At 48.4% G+C, this 18,906-nt stretch overlaps 26 non-coding genes across 26 annotated transcripts; 6 read left to right on the forward strand and 20 right to left on the reverse strand.

Moving 5' to 3' along the window:
- Positions 1 to 482: 482 nt before the first annotated feature.
- Positions 483 to 564, reverse strand: trnas-gcu (transfer RNA serine (anticodon GCU)). Its single transcript has one exon. It is a non-coding gene; the product is annotated as a tRNA-Ser (tRNA).
- Positions 565 to 938: 374 nt separating this feature from the next.
- On the reverse strand, positions 939 to 1,020 carry trnas-gcu (transfer RNA serine (anticodon GCU)). Its single transcript has one exon. It is a non-coding gene; the product is annotated as a tRNA-Ser (tRNA).
- A 302-nt stretch (positions 1,021 to 1,322) lies between these two features.
- trnas-gcu (transfer RNA serine (anticodon GCU)) lies at positions 1,323 to 1,404 on the reverse strand. Its single transcript has one exon. It is a non-coding gene; the product is annotated as a tRNA-Ser (tRNA).
- Positions 1,405 to 1,778: 374 nt separating this feature from the next.
- trnas-gcu (transfer RNA serine (anticodon GCU)) lies at positions 1,779 to 1,860 on the reverse strand. Its single transcript has one exon. It is a non-coding gene; the product is annotated as a tRNA-Ser (tRNA).
- Positions 1,861 to 2,893: 1,033 nt separating this feature from the next.
- Positions 2,894 to 3,034, forward strand: LOC148980641 (U4 spliceosomal RNA). The gene has a single exon (XR_016168655.1). It is a non-coding gene; the product is annotated as a U4 spliceosomal RNA (small nuclear RNA).
- Positions 3,035 to 4,047: 1,013 nt separating this feature from the next.
- trnas-gcu (transfer RNA serine (anticodon GCU)) lies at positions 4,048 to 4,129 on the reverse strand. The gene has a single exon. It is a non-coding gene; the product is annotated as a tRNA-Ser (tRNA).
- A 374-nt stretch (positions 4,130 to 4,503) lies between these two features.
- Positions 4,504 to 4,585, reverse strand: trnas-gcu (transfer RNA serine (anticodon GCU)). The gene has a single exon. It is a non-coding gene; the product is annotated as a tRNA-Ser (tRNA).
- Positions 4,586 to 4,887: 302 nt separating this feature from the next.
- On the reverse strand, positions 4,888 to 4,969 carry trnas-gcu (transfer RNA serine (anticodon GCU)). The gene has a single exon. It is a non-coding gene; the product is annotated as a tRNA-Ser (tRNA).
- A 374-nt stretch (positions 4,970 to 5,343) lies between these two features.
- Positions 5,344 to 5,425, reverse strand: trnas-gcu (transfer RNA serine (anticodon GCU)). The gene has a single exon. It is a non-coding gene; the product is annotated as a tRNA-Ser (tRNA).
- Positions 5,426 to 6,458: 1,033 nt separating this feature from the next.
- On the forward strand, positions 6,459 to 6,599 carry LOC148980646 (U4 spliceosomal RNA). The gene has a single exon (XR_016168656.1). It is a non-coding gene; the product is annotated as a U4 spliceosomal RNA (small nuclear RNA).
- A 916-nt stretch (positions 6,600 to 7,515) lies between these two features.
- trnas-gcu (transfer RNA serine (anticodon GCU)) lies at positions 7,516 to 7,597 on the reverse strand. Its single transcript has one exon. It is a non-coding gene; the product is annotated as a tRNA-Ser (tRNA).
- A 146-nt stretch (positions 7,598 to 7,743) lies between these two features.
- trnas-gcu (transfer RNA serine (anticodon GCU)) lies at positions 7,744 to 7,825 on the reverse strand. Its single transcript has one exon. It is a non-coding gene; the product is annotated as a tRNA-Ser (tRNA).
- A 1,261-nt stretch (positions 7,826 to 9,086) lies between these two features.
- LOC148980649 (U4 spliceosomal RNA) lies at positions 9,087 to 9,227 on the forward strand. Its single transcript, XR_016168724.1, has one exon. It is a non-coding gene; the product is annotated as a U4 spliceosomal RNA (small nuclear RNA).
- Positions 9,228 to 9,856: 629 nt separating this feature from the next.
- Positions 9,857 to 9,938, reverse strand: trnas-gcu (transfer RNA serine (anticodon GCU)). Its single transcript has one exon. It is a non-coding gene; the product is annotated as a tRNA-Ser (tRNA).
- Positions 9,939 to 10,240: 302 nt separating this feature from the next.
- trnas-gcu (transfer RNA serine (anticodon GCU)) lies at positions 10,241 to 10,322 on the reverse strand. The gene has a single exon. It is a non-coding gene; the product is annotated as a tRNA-Ser (tRNA).
- Positions 10,323 to 10,696: 374 nt separating this feature from the next.
- trnas-gcu (transfer RNA serine (anticodon GCU)) lies at positions 10,697 to 10,778 on the reverse strand. The gene has a single exon. It is a non-coding gene; the product is annotated as a tRNA-Ser (tRNA).
- Positions 10,779 to 11,811: 1,033 nt separating this feature from the next.
- On the forward strand, positions 11,812 to 11,952 carry LOC148980653 (U4 spliceosomal RNA). Its single transcript, XR_016168657.1, has one exon. It is a non-coding gene; the product is annotated as a U4 spliceosomal RNA (small nuclear RNA).
- A 916-nt stretch (positions 11,953 to 12,868) lies between these two features.
- On the reverse strand, positions 12,869 to 12,950 carry trnas-gcu (transfer RNA serine (anticodon GCU)). The gene has a single exon. It is a non-coding gene; the product is annotated as a tRNA-Ser (tRNA).
- A 146-nt stretch (positions 12,951 to 13,096) lies between these two features.
- Positions 13,097 to 13,178, reverse strand: trnas-gcu (transfer RNA serine (anticodon GCU)). The gene has a single exon. It is a non-coding gene; the product is annotated as a tRNA-Ser (tRNA).
- Positions 13,179 to 14,439: 1,261 nt separating this feature from the next.
- On the forward strand, positions 14,440 to 14,580 carry LOC148980656 (U4 spliceosomal RNA). Its single transcript, XR_016168725.1, has one exon. It is a non-coding gene; the product is annotated as a U4 spliceosomal RNA (small nuclear RNA).
- Positions 14,581 to 15,209: 629 nt separating this feature from the next.
- trnas-gcu (transfer RNA serine (anticodon GCU)) lies at positions 15,210 to 15,291 on the reverse strand. The gene has a single exon. It is a non-coding gene; the product is annotated as a tRNA-Ser (tRNA).
- A 302-nt stretch (positions 15,292 to 15,593) lies between these two features.
- trnas-gcu (transfer RNA serine (anticodon GCU)) lies at positions 15,594 to 15,675 on the reverse strand. The gene has a single exon. It is a non-coding gene; the product is annotated as a tRNA-Ser (tRNA).
- Positions 15,676 to 16,049: 374 nt separating this feature from the next.
- Positions 16,050 to 16,131, reverse strand: trnas-gcu (transfer RNA serine (anticodon GCU)). The gene has a single exon. It is a non-coding gene; the product is annotated as a tRNA-Ser (tRNA).
- A 1,032-nt stretch (positions 16,132 to 17,163) lies between these two features.
- Positions 17,164 to 17,304, forward strand: LOC148980660 (U4 spliceosomal RNA). Its single transcript, XR_016168729.1, has one exon. It is a non-coding gene; the product is annotated as a U4 spliceosomal RNA (small nuclear RNA).
- Positions 17,305 to 18,317: 1,013 nt separating this feature from the next.
- On the reverse strand, positions 18,318 to 18,399 carry trnas-gcu (transfer RNA serine (anticodon GCU)). The gene has a single exon. It is a non-coding gene; the product is annotated as a tRNA-Ser (tRNA).
- Positions 18,400 to 18,545: 146 nt separating this feature from the next.
- On the reverse strand, positions 18,546 to 18,627 carry trnas-gcu (transfer RNA serine (anticodon GCU)). The gene has a single exon. It is a non-coding gene; the product is annotated as a tRNA-Ser (tRNA).
- Between the last annotated feature and the right edge of the window lie 279 nt (positions 18,628 to 18,906).

An 18,906-nucleotide genomic window follows, 5' to 3' on the forward strand; every position in this document is an offset into this window, starting at 1 on the left:
ACTATATTAAGGATGACTTTGCTAAACATGGCAGGCCGGGTACATTGAACGGCTTTGCCAGGCACACTTGGCTCTCTGAAAACACTAAAGACATCAAACGACGAGGACGGGATTCGAACCCACGCGTGCAGAGCACAATGGATTAGCAGTCCATCGCCTTAACCACTCGGCCACCTCGTCACTCGACCACACCTGTTTTCCCGAAGCTGGGCAGTGGTGTGTTTCGGCAGCTATTTTAAGGATGATGTTGTTAAAGTTGGCAGCAAGGTTCTTTGAATGGCTTTGCCAGGCGCACTTTGCTCTCTCGACACATTCAGCTAAAGCTCGCCTTGAGGGGCACCTGTGCGGTTGACGTGTTCACTACATTTTCTCTCTGTTTCTGCAGCTATATTAAGGATGATGTCGCTAAATTTGGCAGGTAGGGTACATTGAACGGCTTTGCCAGGCGCACTCGTCTCTCTCGAAACACTAAACACATCAAACGACGAGGATGGGATTCGAACCCACGCGTGCAGAGCACAATGGATTAGCAGTCCATCGCCTTAACCACTCGGCCACCTCGTCACTCTCCAGCATGTGTTGCCCGAAGCTGGGCTGTGGTGTGTTTCTGCCGCTATATTAAGGATGACTTTGCTAAACATGGCAGGCCGGGTACATTGAACGGCTTTGCCAGGCACACTTCGCTCTCTGAAAACGCTAAAGACATCAAACGACGAGGATGGGATTCGAACCCACGTGTGCAGAGCACAATGGATTAGCAGTACATCGCCTTAACCACTCGGCCACCTCGTCACTCTCCTGCATGTGTTGCCCGAAGCTGGGCTGTGGTGTGTTTCTGCCGCTATATTAAGGATGACTTTGCTAAACATGGCAGGCCGGGTACATTGAACGGCTTTGCCAGGCACACTTGGCTCTCTGAAAACGCTAAAGACATCAAACGACGAGGATGGGATTCGAACCCACGCGTGCAGAGCACAATGGATTAGCAGTCCATCGCCTTAACCACTCGGCCACCTCGTCACTCGACCAGACCTGTTTTCCCGAAGCTGGGCAGTGGTGTGTTTCGGCAGCTATTTTAAGGATGATGTTGTTAAAGTTGGCAGCAAGGTTCTTTGAATGGCTTTGCCAGGCGCACTTTGCTCTCTCGACACATTCAGCTAAAGCTCGCCTTGAGGGGCACCTGTGCGGTTGACGTGTTCACTACATTTTCTCTCTGTTTCTGCAGCTATATTAAGGATGATGTCGCTAAATTTGGCAGGTAGGGTACATTGAACGGCTTTGCCAGGCGCACTCGTCTCTCTCGAAACACTAAACACATCAAACGACGAGGATGGGATTCGAACCCACGCGTGCAGAGCACAATGGATTAGCAGTCCATCGCCTTAACCACTCGGCCACCTCGTCACTCTCCAGCATGTGTTGCCCGAAGCTGGGCTGTGGTGTGTTTCTGCCGCTATATTAAGGATGACTTTGCTAAACATGGCAGGCCGGGTACATTGAACGGCTTTGCCAGGCACACTTCGCTCTCTGAAAACGCTAAAGACATCAAACGACGAGGATGGGATTCGAACCCACGTGTGCAGAGCACAATGGATTAGCAGTACATCGCCTTAACCACTCGGCCACCTCGTCACTCTCCTGCATGTGTTGCCCGAAGCTGGGCTGTGGTGTGTTTCTGCCGCTATATTAAGGATGACTTTGCTAAACATGGCAGGCCGGGTACATTGAACGGCTTTGCCAGGCACACTTGGCTCTCTGAAAACGCTAAAGACATCAAACGACGAGGATGGGATTCGAACCCACGCGTGCAGAGCACAATGGATTAGCAGTCCATCGCCTTAACCACTCGGCCACCTCGTCACTCGACCAGACCTGTTTTCCCGAAGCTGGGCAGTGGTGTGTTTCGGCAGCTATTTTAAGGATGATGTTGTTAAAGTTGGCAGCAAGGTTCTTTGAATGGCTTTGCCAGGCGCACTTTGCTCTCTCGACACATTCAGCTAAAGCTCGCCTTGAGGGGCACCTGTGCGGTTGACGTGTTCACTACATTTTCTCTCTGTTTCTGCAGCTATATTAAGGATGATGTCGCTAAATTTGGCAGGTAGGGTACATTGAACGGCTTTGCCAGGCGCACTTGGCTCTCTGAAAACACTAAAGACATCAAACGACGAGGATGATATTCAAACCCACGTGTGCACAACACAACATAATAGCAGTCCATCACCTAACCACTCAGCCACCTCGCCACAACTTTTTGGATGTTGGAAGTAGTAATTTGGTGCTTTTCAACCCCATCTCATTAACATGATGGAGATACAGTTCACCATATTGTGTTGGAAATGGTTTGGCTGATGAGAGAGGTAACCCTTCGACTGACCTGCAAGGAGCATTGGGTTCTATGGGTTAGGAGACTCACAACTGTTTTGATAGAGGGAGATCTGCTTATGTTTCATTTGTGTGCTGCTTCTGATTTGTTGGAAAGAACCTAGAGAGAACGCCTGGGTCGAGAAAAAGGCAGCATAGCTTGCATTGGACCTCTCTCCGAATATGTTTGCAGTGTGCACTCTTCATTATCCTACCCAACCTCGTAGGGAGCTCGTGGAATCGATCCCGAACTCAAACATATTCTTGGACATTGAGCTTTATAACTCCGCCCCTTTGCTACCAGGATCCACAATTCTCTCCCCCCAAAATTAGAAAGCAGCGCATTTTTTGTTCTTTGAGTGAAGAGATAACAATGATAAAACCTTTTTGTGCACATACCTCACCTGTTTCGTAGACACACCATGCAGCCGTCAGTGCCCAAAAGCTTATTACATGGCAGTTTAAAGCTTGATACCACCCTGTCGTTCCATGTCCAGATAAAAGCACAGAAGACGCTGCTCCTTTTGCCGGCATTCTTTCGCAGAGGCAATATCGTAGTCTATGAGGTTTATCCGAGACGTGATCTTTGCTGGTTGAAAACTTTACCCAATACCCCGCTGGGATGACTTGAAATATAGTCAGCCTTGGCAATTTTTGACGGTCTCTTAGGAGGCTTTGAGACTTGTTGAAAGAACAGAATTGTGCTTTCGCTCCTTGAAAGTGCTGCATTCACTGTGACGGTGAAGACATGAGCTTGAAGACGGTTGGTGTAGTCAGTATTTGGACCTCCCTTAGAATGTGTTCTTGTTTTTATAAAGGTCATATCCATGCAACAGGGGCCTTCTTGTTTTGATCCTGTCCTCGACAATGTTTTCAGAAATGAACAGGTGCTTTTTCTGCAGCTACAATTAAAATGAAATTCAGCTAAAGCTTGCCTTGAGGGGCACCCCTGCAGTTGACCTGTTCGCTAGGCTCTCTGTTTCTGCAGCTATTTTAAGGATGACGTCGTTAAAGTTGGCAGCAAGGTCCTTTGCCAGGCGCACTTGTCTCTCTCGAAACACTAAACACATCAAACGACAAGGATGGAATTCGAACCCACGCGTGCAGAGCACAATCGATTAGCAGTCCATCGCCTTAACCACTCGGCCACCTCGTCACTCGCCTGCATGTGTTGCCCGAAGCTGGGCTGTGGTGTGTTTCTGCCACTATATTAAGGATGACTTTGCTAAACATGGCAGGCCGGGTACATTGAACGGCTTTGCCAGGCACACTTGGCTCTCTGAAAACACTAAAGACATCAAACGACGAGGACGGGATTCGAACCCACGCGTGCAGAGCACAATGGATTAGCAGTCCATCGCCTTAACCACTCGGCCACCTCGTCACTCGACCACACCTGTTTTCCCGAAGCTGGGCAGTGGTGTGTTTCGGCAGCTATTTTAAGGATGATGTTGTTAAAGTTGGCAGCAAGGTTCTTTGAATGGCTTTGCCAGGCGCACTTTGCTCTCTCGACACATTCAGCTAAAGCTCGCCTTGAGGGGCACCTGTGCGGTTGACGTGTTCACTACATTTTCTCTCTGTTTCTGCAGCTATATTAAGGATGATGTCGCTAAATTTGGCAGGTAGGGTACATTGAACGGCTTTGCCAGGCGCACTCGTCTCTCTCGAAACACTAAACACATCAAACGACGAGGATGGGATTCGAACCCACGCGTGCAGAGCACAATGGATTAGCAGTCCATCGCCTTAACCACTCGGCCACCTCGTCACTCTCCAGCATGTGTTGCCCGAAGCTGGGCTGTGGTGTGTTTCTGCCGCTATATTAAGGATGACTTTGCTAAACATGGCAGGCCGGGTACATTGAACGGCTTTGCCAGGCACACTTCGCTCTCTGAAAACGCTAAAGACATCAAACGACGAGGATGGGATTCGAACCCACGTGTGCAGAGCACAATGGATTAGCAGTACATCGCCTTAACCACTCGGCCACCTCGTCACTCTCCTGCATGTGTTGCCCGAAGCTGGGCTGTGGTGTGTTTCTGCCGCTATATTAAGGATGACTTTGCTAAACATGGCAGGCCGGGTACATTGAACGGCTTTGCCAGGCACACTTGGCTCTCTGAAAACGCTAAAGACATCAAACGACGAGGATGGGATTCGAACCCACGCGTGCAGAGCACAATGGATTAGCAGTCCATCGCCTTAACCACTCGGCCACCTCGTCACTCGACCAGACCTGTTTTCCCGAAGCTGGGCAGTGGTGTGTTTCGGCAGCTATTTTAAGGATGATGTTGTTAAAGTTGGCAGCAAGGTTCTTTGAATGGCTTTGCCAGGCGCACTTTGCTCTCTCGACACATTCAGCTAAAGCTCGCCTTGAGGGGCACCTGTGCGGTTGACGTGTTCACTACATTTTCTCTCTGTTTCTGCAGCTATATTAAGGATGATGTCGCTAAATTTGGCAGGTAGGGTACATTGAACGGCTTTGCCAGGCGCACTCGTCTCTCTCGAAACACTAAACACATCAAACGACGAGGATGGGATTCGAACCCACGCGTGCAGAGCACAATGGATTAGCAGTCCATCGCCTTAACCACTCGGCCACCTCGTCACTCTCCAGCATGTGTTGCCCGAAGCTGGGCTGTGGTGTGTTTCTGCCGCTATATTAAGGATGACTTTGCTAAACATGGCAGGCCGGGTACATTGAACGGCTTTGCCAGGCACACTTCGCTCTCTGAAAACGCTAAAGACATCAAACGACGAGGATGGGATTCGAACCCACGTGTGCAGAGCACAATGGATTAGCAGTACATCGCCTTAACCACTCGGCCACCTCGTCACTCTCCTGCATGTGTTGCCCGAAGCTGGGCTGTGGTGTGTTTCTGCCGCTATATTAAGGATGACTTTGCTAAACATGGCAGGCCGGGTACATTGAACGGCTTTGCCAGGCACACTTGGCTCTCTGAAAACGCTAAAGACATCAAACGACGAGGATGGGATTCGAACCCACGCGTGCAGAGCACAATGGATTAGCAGTCCATCGCCTTAACCACTCGGCCACCTCGTCACTCGACCAGACCTGTTTTCCCGAAGCTGGGCAGTGGTGTGTTTCGGCAGCTATTTTAAGGATGATGTTGTTAAAGTTGGCAGCAAGGTTCTTTGAATGGCTTTGCCAGGCGCACTTTGCTCTCTCGACACATTCAGCTAAAGCTCGCCTTGAGGGGCACCTGTGCGGTTGACGTGTTCACTACATTTTCTCTCTGTTTCTGCAGCTATATTAAGGATGATGTCGCTAAATTTGGCAGGTAGGGTACATTGAACGGCTTTGCCAGGCGCACTTGGCTCTCTGAAAACACTAAAGACATCAAACGACGAGGATGATATTCAAACCCACGTGTGCACAACACAACATAATAGCAGTCCATCACCTAACCACTCAGCCACCTCGCCACAACTTTTTGGATGTTGGAAGTAGTAATTTGGTGCTTTTCAACCCCATCTCATTAACATGATGGAGATACAGTTCACCATATTGTGTTGGAAATGGTTTGGCTGATGAGAGAGGTAACCCTTCGACTGACCTGCAAGGAGCATTGGGTTCTATGGGTTAGGAGACTCACAACTGTTTTGATAGAGGGAGATCTGCTTATGTTTCATTTGTGTGCTGCTTCTGATTTGTTGGAAAGAACCTAGAGAGAACGCCTGGGTCGAGAAAAAGGCAGCATAGCTTGCATTGGACCTCTCTCCGAATATGTTTGCAGTGTGCACTCTTCATTATCCTACCCAACCTCGTAGGGAGCTCGTGGAATCGATCCCGAACTCAAACATATTCTTGGACATTGAGCTTTATAACTCCGCCCCTTTGCTACCAGGATCCACAATTCTCTCCCCCCAAAATTAGAAAGCAGCGCATTTTTTGTTCTTTGAGTGAAGAGATAACAATGATAAAACCTTTTTGTGCACATACCTCACCTGTTTCGTAGACACACCATGCAGCCGTCAGTGCCCAAAAGCTTATTACATGGCAGTTTAAAGCTTGATACCACCCTGTCGTTCCATGTCCAGATAAAAGCACAGAAGACGCTGCTCCTTTTGCCGGCATTCTTTCGCAGAGGCAATATCGTAGTCTATGAGGTTTATCCGAGACGTGATCTTTGCTGGTTGAAAACTTTACCCAATACCCCGCTGGGATGACTTGAAATATAGTCAGCCTTGGCAATTTTTGACGGTCTCTTAGGAGGCTTTGAGACTTGTTGAAAGAACAGAATTGTGCTTTCGCTCCTTGAAAGTGCTGCATTCACTGTGACGGCGAAGACATGAGCTTGAAGACGGTTGGTGTAGTCAGTATTTGGACCTCCCTTAGAATGTGTTTTTGTTTTTATAAAGGTCATATCCATGCAACAGGGGCCTTCTTGTTTTGATCCTGTCCTCGACAATGTTTTCAGAAATGAACAGGTGCTTTTTCTGCAGCTACAATTAAAATGAAATTCAGCTAAAGCTTGCCTTGAGGGGCACCCCTGCAGTTGACCTGTTCGCTAGGCTCTCTGTTTCTGCAGCTATTTTAAGGATGACGTCGTTGAAGTTGGCAGCAAGGTCCTTTGCCAGGCACACTTGTCTCTCTCGAAACACTAAACACATCAAACAACAAAAGCTGGGCTGTGGTGTGTTTCTGCCGCTATATTAAGGATGACTTTGCTAAACATGGCAGGCCGGGTACATTGAACGGCTTTGCCAGGCACACTTGGCTCTCTGAAAACACTAAAGACATCAAACGACGAGGATGGGATTCGAACCCACGCATGCAGAGCACAATGGATTAGCAGTCCATCGCCTTAACCACTCGGCCACCTCGTCACTCGACCAAACCTGTTTTCCCGAAGCTGGGCAGTGGTGTGTTTCGGCAGCTATTTTAAGGATGATGTTGTTAAAGTTGGCAGCAAGGTTCTTTGAATGGCTTTGCCAGGCGCACTTTGCACTCTCGACACATTCAGCTAAAGCTCGCCTTGAAGGGCACCTGTGCGGTTGACGTGTTCACTACATTTTCTCTCTGTTTCTGGCAGCTATACTAAGGATGATGTCGCTAAATTTGGCAGATAGGGTACATTGAACGGCTTTGCCAGGCGCACTTGTCTCTCTCGAAACACTAAACACATCAAACGACGAGGATGGGATTCGAACCCACGCGTGCAGAGCACAATGGATTAGCAGTCCATCGCCTTAACCACTCGGCCACCTCGTCACTCTCCTGCATGTGTTGCCCGAAGCTGGGCTGTGGTGTGTTTCTGCCGCTATATTAAGGATGACTTTGCTAAATATGGCAGGCCGGGTACATTGAACGGCTTTGCCAGGCACACTTGGCTCTCTGAAAACGCTAAAGACATCAAACGACGAGGATGGGATTCGAACCCACGCGTGCAGAGCACAATGGATTAGCAGTCCATCGCCTTAACCACTCGGCCACCTCGTCACTCTCCAGCATGTGTTGCCCGAAGCTGGGCTGTGGTGTGTTTCTGCCGCTATATTAAGGATGACTTTGCTAAACATGGCAGGCCGGGTACATTGAACGGCTTTGCCAGGCACACTTGGCTCTCTGAAAACGCTAAAGACATCAAACGACGAGGATGGGATTCAAACCCACGCGTGCAGAGCACAATGGATTAGCAGTCCATCGCCTTAACCACTCGGCCACCTCGTCACTCGACCAGACCTGTTTTCCCGAAGCTGGGCAGTGGTGTGTTTCGGCAGCTATTTTAAGGATGATGTTGTTAAAGTTGGCAGCAAGGTTCTTTGAATGGCTTTGCCAGGCGCACTTTGCTCTCTCGACACATTCAGCTAAAGCTCGCCTTGAGGGGCACCTGTGCGGTTGACGTGTTCACTACATTTTCTCTCTGTTTCTGCAGCTATATTAAGGATGATGTCGCTAAATTTGGCAGGTAGGGTACATTGAACGGCTTTGCCAGGCGCACTTGGCTCTCTGAAAACACTAAAGACATCAAACGACAAGGATGGTATTCAAACCCACGTGTGCACAACACAACATAATAGCAGTCCATCACCTAACCACTCGGCCACCTCGCCACAACCTTTTGGATGTTGGAAGTAGTAATTTGGTGCTTTTCAACCCCATCTCATTAACATGATGGAGATACAGTTCACCATATTGTGTTGGAAATGGTTTGGCTGATGAGAGAGGTAACCCTTCGACTGACCTGCAAGGAGCATTAGGTTCTATGGGTTAGGAGACTCACAACTGTTTTGATAGAGGGAGATCTGCTTATGTTTCATTTGTGTGCTGCTTCTGATTTGTTGGAAAGAACCTAGAGAGAACGCCTGGGTCGAGAAAAAGGCAGCATAGCTTGCATTGGACCTCTCTCAGAATATGTTTGCAGTGTGCACTCTTCATTATCCTACCCAACCTCGTAGGGAGCTCGTGGAATCGATCCCGAACTCAAACATATTCTTGGACATTGAGCTTTATAACTCCGCCCCTTTGCTACCAGGATCCACAATTCTCTCCCCCCAAAATTAGAAAGCAGCGCATTTTTTGTTCTTTGAGTGAAGAGATAACAATGATAAAACCTTTTTGTGCACATACCTCACCTGTTTCGTAGACACACCATGCAGCCGTCAGTGCCCAAAAGCTTATTACATGGCAGTTTAAAGCTTGATACCACCCTGTCGTTCCATGTCCAGATAAAAGCACGGAAGACGCTGCTCCTTTTGCCGGCATTCTTTCGCAGAGGCAATATCGTAGTCTATGAGGTTTATCTGAGACGTGATCTTTGCTGGTTGAAAACTTTACCCAATACCCCGCTGGGATGACTTGAAATATAGTCAGCCTTGGCAATTTTTGACGGTCTCTTAGGAGGCTTTAAGACTTGTTGAAAGAACAGAATTGTGCTTTCGCTCCTTGAAAGTGCTGCATTCACTGTGACGGCGAAGACATGAGCTTGAAGACGGTTGGTGTAGTCAGTATTTGGACCTCCCTTAGAATGTGTTTTTGTTTTTATAAAGGTCATATCCATGCAACAGGGGCCTTCTTGTTTTGATCCTGTCCTCGACAATGTTTTCAGAAATGAACAGGTGCTTTTTCTGCAGCTACAATTAAAATGAAATTCAGCTAAAGCTTGCCTTGAGGGGCACCCCTGCAGTTGACCTGTTCGCTAAGCTCTCTGTTTCTGCAGCTATTTTAACGATGACGTCGTTAAAGTTGGCAGCAAGGTCCTTTGCCAGGCGCACTTGTCTCTCTCGAAACACTAAACACATCAAACGACAAGGATGGAATTCGAACCCACGCGTGCAGAGCACAATCGATTAGCAGTCCATCGCCTTAACCACTCGGCCACCTCGTCACTCGCCTGCATGTGTTGCCCGAAGCTGGGCTGTGGTGTGTTTCTGCCGCTATATTAAGGATGACTTTGCTAAACATGGCAGGCCGGGTACATTGAACGGCTTTGCCAGGCACACTTGGCTCTCTGAAAACGCTAAAGACATCAAACGACGAGGATGGGATTCGAACCCACGCGTGCAGAGCACAATGGATTAGCAGTCCATCGCCTTAACCACTCGGCCACCTCGTCACTCGACCAAACCTGTTTTCCCGAAGCTGGGCAGTGGTGTGTTTCGGCAGCTATTTTAAGGATGATGTTGTTAAAGTTGGCAGCAAGGTTCTTTGAATGGCTTTGCCAGGCGCACTTTGCTCTCTCGACACATTCAGCTAAAGCTCGCCTTGAGGGGCACCTGTGCGGTTGACGTGTTCACTATATTTTCTCTCTGTTTCTGCAGCTATATTAAGGATGATGTCGCTAAATTTGGCAGGTAGGGTACATTGAACGGCTTTGCCAGGCGCACTCGTCTCTCTCGAAACACTAAACACATCAAACGACGAGGATGGGATTCGAACCCACGCGTGCAGAGCACAATGGATTAGCAGTCCATCGCCTTAACCACTCGGCCACCTCGTCACTCTCCAGCATGTGTTGCCCGAAGCTGGGCTGTGGTGTGTTTCTGCCGCTATATTAAGGATGACTTTGCTAAACATTGCAGGCCGGGTACATTGAACGGCTTTGCCAGGCACACTTCGCTCTCTGAAAACGCTAAAGACATCAAACGACGAGGATGGGATTCGAACCCACGTGTGCAGAGCACAATGGATTAGCAGTACATCGCCTTAACCACTCGGCCACCTCGTCACTCTCCTGCATGTGTTGCCCGAAGCTGGGCTGTGGTGTGTTTCTGCCGCTATATTAAGGATGACTTTGCTAAACATGGCAGGCCGGGTACATTGAACGGCTTTGCCAGGCACACTTGGCTCTCTGAAAACGCTAAAGACATCAAACGACGAGGATGGGATTCGAACCCACGCGTGCAGAGCACAATGGATTAGCAGTCCATCGCCTTAACCACTCGGCCACCTCGTCACTCGACCAGACCTGTTTTCCCGAAGCTGGGCAGTGGTGTGTTTCGGCAGCTATTTTAAGGATGATGTTGTTAAAGTTGGCAGCAAGGTTCTTTGAATGGCTTTGCCAGGCGCACTTTGCTCTCTCGACACATTCAGCTAAAGCTCGCCTTTAGGGGCACCTGTGCGGTTGACGTGTTCACTACATTTTCTCTCTGTTTCTGCAGCTATATTAAGGATGATGTCGCTAAATTTGGCAGGTAGGGTACATTGAACGGCTTTGCCAGGCGCACTTGGCTCTCTGAAAACACTAAAGACATCAAACGACGAGGATGATATTCAAACCCACGTGTGCACAACACAACATAATAGCAGTCCATCACCTAACCACTCAGCCACCTCGCCACAACTTTTTGGATGTTGGAAGTAGTAATTTGGTGCTTTTCAACCCCATCTCATTAACATGATGGAGATACAGTTCACCATATTGTGTTGGAAATGGTTTGGCTGATGAGAGAGGTAACCCTTCGACTGACCTGCAAGGAGCATTGGGTTCTATGGGTTAGGAGACTCACAACTGTTTTGATAGAGGGAGATCTGCTTATGTTTCATTTGTGTGCTGCTTCTGATTTGTTGGAAAGAACCTAGAGAGAACGCCTGGGTCGAGAAAAAGGCAGCATAGCTTGCATTGGACCTCTCTCCGAATATGTTTGCAGTGTGCACTCTTCATTATCCTACCCAACCTCGTAGGGAGCTCGTGGAATCGATCCCGAACTCAAACATATTCTTGGACATTGAGCTTTATAACTCCGCCCCTTTGCTACCAGGATCCACAATTCTCTCCCCCCAAAATTAGAAAGCAGCGCATTTTTTGTTCTTTGAGTGAAGAGATAACAATGATAAAACCTTTTTGTGCACATACCTCACCTGTTTCGTAGACACACCATGCAGCCGTCAGTGCCCAAAAGCTTATTACATGGCAGTTTAAAGCTTGATACCACCCTGTCGTTCCATGTCCAGATAAAAGCACAGAAGACGCTGCTCCTTTTGCCGGCATTCTTTCGCAGAGGCAATATCGTAGTCTATGAGGTTTATCCGAGACGTGATCTTTGCTGGTTGAAAACTTTACCCAATACCCCGCTGGGATGACTTGAAATATAGTCAGCCTTGGCAATTTTTGACGGTCTCTTAGGAGGCTTTGAGACTTGTTGAAAGAACAGAATTGTGCTTTCGCTCCTTGAAAGTGCTGCATTCACTGTGACGGCGAAGACATGAGCTTGAAGACGGTTGGTGTAGTCAGTATTTGGACCTCCCTTAGAATGTGTTTTTGTTTTTATAAAGGTCATATCCATGCAACAGGGGCCTTCTTGTTTTGATCCTGTCCTCGACAATGTTTTCAGAAATGAACAGGTGCTTTTTCTGCAGCTACAATTAAAATGAAATTCAGCTAAAGCTTGCCTTGAGGGGCACCCCTGCAGTTGACCTGTTCGCTAGGCTCTCTGTTTCTGCAGCTATTTTAAGGATGACGTCGTTGAAGTTGGCAGCAAGGTCCTTTGCCAGGCACACTTGTCTCTCTCGAAACACTAAACACATCAAACAACAAAAGCTGGGCTGTGGTGTGTTTCTGCCGCTATATTAAGGATGACTTTGCTAAACATGGCAGGCCGGGTACATTGAACGGCTTTGCCAGGCACACTTGGCTCTCTGAAAACACTAAAGACATCAAACGACGAGGATGGGATTCGAACCCACAAATGCAGAGCACAATGGATTAGCAGTCCATCGCCTTAACCACTCGGCCACCTCGTCACTCGACCAAACCTGTTTTCCCGAAGCTGGGCAGTGGTGTGTTTCGGCAGCTATTTTAAGGATGATGTTGTTAAAGTTGGCAGCAAGGTTCTTTGAATGGCTTTGCCAGGCGCACTTTGCACTCTCGACACATTCAGCTAAAGCTCGCCTTGAAGGGCACCTGTGCGGTTGACGTGTTCACTACATTTTCTCTCTGTTTCTGGCAGCTATACTAAGGATGATGTCGCTAAATTTGGCAGATAGGGTACATTGAACGGCTTTGCCAGGCGCACTTGTCTCTCTCGAAACACTAAACACATCAAACGACGAGGATGGGATTCGAACCCACGCGTGCAGAGCACAATGGATTAGCAGTCCATCGCCTTAACCACTCGGCCACCTCGTCACTCTCCTGCATGTGTTGCCCGAAGCTGGGCTGTGGTGTGTTTCTGCCGCTATATTAAGGATGACTTTGCTAAATATGGCAGGCCGGGTACATTGAACGGCTTTGCCAGGCACACTTGGCTCTCTGAAAACGCTAAAGACATCAAACGACGAGGATGGGATTCGAACCCACGCGTGCAGAGCACAATGGATTAGCAGTCCATCGCCTTAACCACTCGGCCACCTCGTCACTCTCCAGCATGTGTTGCCCGAAGCTGGGCTGTGGTGTGTTTCTGCCGCTATATTAAGGATGACTTTGCTAAACATGGCAGGCCGGGTACATTGAACGGCTTTGCCAGGCACACTTGGCTCTCTGAAAACGCTAAAGACATCAAACGACGAGGATGGGATTCAAACCCACGCGTGCAGAGCACAATGGATTAGCAGTCCATCGCCTTAACCACTCGGCCACCTCGTCACTCGACCAGACCTGTTTTCCCGAAGCTGGGCAGTGGTGTGTTTCGGCAGCTATTTTAAGGATGATGTTGTTAAAGTTGGCAGCAAGGTTCTTTGAATGGCTTTGCCAGGCGCACTTTGCTCTCTCGACACATTCAGCTAAAGCTCGCCTTGAGGGGCACCTGTGCGGTTGACGTGTTCACTACATTTTCTCTCTGTTTCTGCAGCTATATTAAGGATGATGTCGCTAAATTTGGCAGGTAGGGTACATTGAACGGCTTTGCCAGGCGCACTTGGCTCTCTGAAAACACTAAAGACATCAAACGACAAGGATGGTATTCAAACCCACGTGTGCACAACACAACATAATAGCAGTCCATCACCTAACCACTCGGCCACCTCGCCACAACCTTTTGGATGTTGGAAGTAGTAATTTGGTGCTTTTCAACCCCATCTCATTAACATGATGGAGATACAGTTCACCATATTGTGTTGGAAATGGTTTGGCTGATGAGAGAGGTAACCCTTCGACTGACCTGCAAGGAGCATTGGGTTCTATGGGTTAGGAGACTCACAACTGTTTTGATAGAGGGAGATCTGCTTATGTTTCATTTGTGTGCTGCTTCTGATTTGTTGGAAAGAACCTAGAGAGAACGCCTGGGTCGAGAAAAAGGCAGCATAGCTTGCATTGGACCTCTCTCAGAATATGTTTGCAGTGTGCACTCTTCATTATCCTACCCAACCTCGTAGGGAGCTCGTGGAATCGATCCCGAACTCAAACATATTCTTGGACATTGAGCTTTATAACTCCGCCCCTTTGCTACCAGGATCCACAATTCTCTCCCCCCAAAATTAGAAAGCAGCGCATTTTTTGTTCTTTGAGTGAAGAGATAACAATGATAAAACCTTTTTGTGCACATACCTCACCTGTTTCGTAGACACACCATGCAGCCGTCAGTGCCCAAAAGCTTATTACATGGCAGTTTAAAGCTTGATACCACCCTGTCGTTCCATGTCCAGATAAAAGCACGGAAGACGCTGCTCCTTTTGCCGGCATTCTTTCGCAGAGGCAATATCGTAGTCTATGAGGTTTATCTGAGACGTGATCTTTGCTGGTTGAAAACTTTACCCAATACCCCGCTGGGATGACTTGAAATATAGTCAGCCTTGGCAATTTTTGACGGTCTCTTAGGAGGCTTTAAGACTTGTTGAAAGAACAGAATTGTGCTTTCGCTCCTTGAAAGTGCTGCATTCACTGTGACGGCGAAGACATGAGCTTGAAGACGGTTGGTGTAGTCAGTATTTGGACCTCCCTTAGAATGTGTTTTTGTTTTTATAAAGGTCATATCCATGCAACAGGGGCCTTCTTGTTTTGATCCTGTCCTCGACAATGTTTTCAGAAATGAACAGGTGCTTTTTCTGCAGCTACAATTAAAATGAAATTCAGCTAAAGCTTGCCTTGAGGGGCACCCCTGCAGTTGACCTGTTCGCTAAGCTCTCTGTTTCTGCAGCTATTTTAACGATGACGTCGTTAAAGTTGGCAGCAAGGTCCTTTGCCAGGCGCACTTGTCTCTCTCGAAACACTAAACACATCAAACGACAAGGATGGAATTCGAACCCACGCGTGCAGAGCACAATCGATTAGCAGTCCATCGCCTTAACCACTCGGCCACCTCGTCACTCGCCTGCATGTGTTGCCCGAAGCTGGGCTGTGGTGTGTTTCTGCCGCTATATTAAGGATGACTTTGCTAAACATGGCAGGCCGGGTACATTGAACGGCTTTGCCAGGCACACTTGGCTCTCTGAAAACGCTAAAGACATCAAACGACGAGGATGGGATTCGAACCCACGCGTGCAGAGCACAATGGATTAGCAGTCCATCGCCTTAACCACTCGGCCACCTCGTCACTCGACCAAACCTGTTTTCCCGAAGCTGGGCAGTGGTGTGTTTCGGCAGCTATTTTAAGGATGATGTTGTTAAAGTTGGCAGCAAGGTTCTTTGAATGGCTTTGCCAGGCGCACTTTGCTCTCTCGACACATTCAGCTAAAGCTCGCCTTGAGGGGCACCTGTGCGGTTGACGTGTTCACTACATTTTCTCTCTGTTTCTGCAGCTATATTAAGGATGATGTCGCTAAATTTGGCAGGTAGGGTACATTGAACGGCTTTGCCAGGCGCACTCGTCTCTCTCGAAACACTAAACACATCAAACGACGAGGATGGGATTCGAACCCACGCGTGCAGAGCACAATGGATTAGCAGTCCATCGCCTTAACCACTCGGCCACCTCGTCACTCTCCAGCATGTGTTGCCCGAAGCTGGGCTGTGGTGTGTTTCTGCCGCTATATTAAGGATGACTTTGCTAAACATTGCAGGCCGGGTACATTGAACGGCTTTGCCAGGCACACTTCGCTCTCTGAAAACGCTAAAGACATCAAACGACGAGGATGGGATTCGAACCCACGTGTGCAGAGTACAATGGATTAGCAGTACATCGCCTTAACCACTCGGCCACCTCGTCACTCTCCTGCATGTGTTGCCCGAAGCTGGGCTGTGGTGTGTTTCTGCCGCTATATTAAGGATGACTTTGCTAAACATGGCAGGCCGGGTACATTGAACGGCTTTGCCAGGCACACTTGGCTCTCTGAAAACGCTAAAGACATCAAACGACGAGGATGGGATTCGAACCCACGCGTGCAGAGCACAATGGATTAGCAGTCCATCGCCTTAACCACTCGGCCACCTCGTCACTCGACCAGACCTGTTTTCCCGAAGCTGGGCAGTGGTGTGTTTCGGCAGCTATTTTAAGGATGATGTTGTTAAAGTTGGCAGCAAGGTTCTTTGAATGGCTTTGCCAGGCGCACTTTGCTCTCTCGACACATTCAGCTAAAGCTCGCCTTTAGGGGCACCTGTGCGGTTGACGTGTTCACTACATTTTCTCTCTGTTTCTGCAGCTATATTAAGGATGATGTCGCTAAATTTGGCAGGTAGGGTACATTGAACGGCTTTGCCAGGCGCACTTGGCTCTCTGAAAACACTAAAGACATCAAACGACGAGGATGATATTCAAACCCACGTGTGCACAACACAACATAATAGCAGTCCATCACCTAACCACTCAGCCACCTCGCCACAACTTTTTGGATGTTGGAAGTAGTAATTTGGTGCTTTTCAACCCCATCTCATTAACATGATGGAGATACAGTTCACCATATTGTGTTGGAAATGGTTTGGCTGATGAGAGAGGTAACCCTTCGACTGACCTGCAAGGAGCATTGGGTTCTATGGGTTAGGAGACTCACAACTGTTTTGATAGAGGGAGATCTGCTTATGTTTCATTTGTGTGCTGCTTCTGATTTGTTGGAAAGAACCTAGAGAGAACGCCTGGGTCGAGAAAAAGGCAGCATAGCTTGCATTGGACCTCTCTCCGAATATGTTTGCAGTGTGCACTCTTCATTATCCTACCCAACCTCGTAGGGAGCTCGTGGAATCGATCCCGAACTAAACATATTCTTGGACATTGAGCTTTATAACTCCGCCCCTTTGCTACCAGGATCCACAATTCTCTCCCCCCAAAATTAGAAAGCAGCGCATTTTTTGTTCTTTGAGTGAAGAGATAACAATGATAAAACCTTTTTGTGCACATACCTCACCTGTTTCGTAGACACACCATGCAGCCGTCAGTGCCCAAAAGCTTATTACATGGCAGTTTAAAGCTTGATACCACCCTGTCGTTCCATGTCCAGATAAAAGCACAGAAGACGCTGCTCCTTTTGCCGGCATTCTTTCGCAGAGTCAATATCGTAGTCTATGAGGTTTATCCGAGACGTGATCTTTGCTGGTTGAAAACTTTACCCAATACCCCGCTGGGATGACTTGAAATATAGTCAGCCTTGGCAATTTTTGACGGTCTCTTAGGAGGCTTTGAGACTTGTTGAAAGAACAGAATTGTGCTTTCGCTCCTTGAAAGTGCTGCATTCACTGTGACGGCGAAGACATGAGCTTGAAGACGGTTGGTGTAGTCAGTATTTGGACCTCCCTTAGAATGTGTTTTTGTTTTTATAAAGGTCATATCCATGCAACAGGGGCCTTCTTGTTTTGATCCTGTCCTCGACAATGTTTTCAGAAATGAACAGGTGCTTTTTCTGCAGCTACAATTAAAATGAAATTCAGCTAAAGCTTGCCTTGAGGGGCACCCCTGCAGTTGACCTGTTCGCTAGGCTCTCTGTTTCTGCAGCTATTTTAAGGATGACGTCGTTAAAGTTGGCAGCAAGGTCCTTTGCCAGGCGCACTTGTCTCTCTCGAAACACTAAACACATCAAACGACAAGGATGGAATTCGAACCCACGCGTGCAGAGCACAATCGATTAGCAGTCCATCGCCTTAACCACTCGGCCACCTCGTCACTCGCCTGCATGTGTTGCCCGAAGCTGGGCTGTGGTGTGTTTCTGCCGCTATATTAAGGATGACTTTGCTAAACATGGCAGGCCGGGTACATTGAACGGCTTTGCCAGGCACACTTGGCTCTCTGAAAACACTAAAGACATCAAATGACGAGGACGGGATTCGAACCCACGCGTGCAGAGCACAATGGATTAGCAGTCCATCGCCTTAACCACTCTGCCACCTCGTCACTCGACCACACCTGTTTTCCCGAAGCTGGGCAGTGGTGTGTTTCGGCAGCTATTTTAAGGATGATGTTGTTAAAGTTGGCAGCAAGGTTCTTTGAATGGCTTTGCCAGGCGCACTTTGCTCTCTCGACACATTCAGCTAAAGCTCGCCTTGAGGGGCACCTGTGCGGTTGACGTGTTCACTACATTTTCTCTCTGTTTCTGCAGCTATATTAAGGATGATGTCGCTAAATTTGGCAGGTAGGGTACATTGAACGGCTTTGCCAGGCGCACTCGTCTCTCTCGAAACACTAAACACATCAAACGACGAGGATGGGATTCGAACCCACGCGTGCAGAGCACAATGGATTAGCAGTCCATCGCCTTAACCACTCGGCCACCTCGTCACTCTCCAGCATGTGTTGCCCGAAGCTGGGCTGTGGTGTGTTTCTGCCGCTATATTAAGGATGACTTTGCTAAACATGGCAGGCCGGGTACATTGAACGGCTTTGCCAGGCACACTTGGCTCTCTGAAAACGCTAAAGACATCAAACGACGAGGATGGGATTCGAACCCACGCGTGCAGAGCACAATGGATTAGCAGTCCATCGCCTTAACCACTCGGCCACCTCGTCACTCGACCAGACCTGTTTTCCCGAAGCTGGGCAGTGGTGTGTTTCGGCAGCTATTTTAAGGATGATGTTGTTAAAGTTGGCAGCAAGGTTCTTTGAATGGCTTTGCCAGGCGCACTTTGCTCTCTCGACACATTCAGCTAAAGCTCGCCTTGAGGGGCACCTGTGCGGTTGACGTGTTCACTACATTTTCTCTCTGTTTCTGCAGCTATATTAAGGATGATGTCGCTAAATTTGGCAGGTAGGGTACATTGAACGGCTTTGCCAGGCGCACTTGGCTCT

This window comes from Pimephales promelas, chromosome 5 (genome assembly GCF_988280905.1).
Source record: "Pimephales promelas chromosome 5, fPimPro1.hap1.1, whole genome shotgun sequence".
NCBI lineage: Eukaryota > Metazoa > Chordata > Actinopteri > Cypriniformes > Leuciscidae > Pimephales > Pimephales promelas.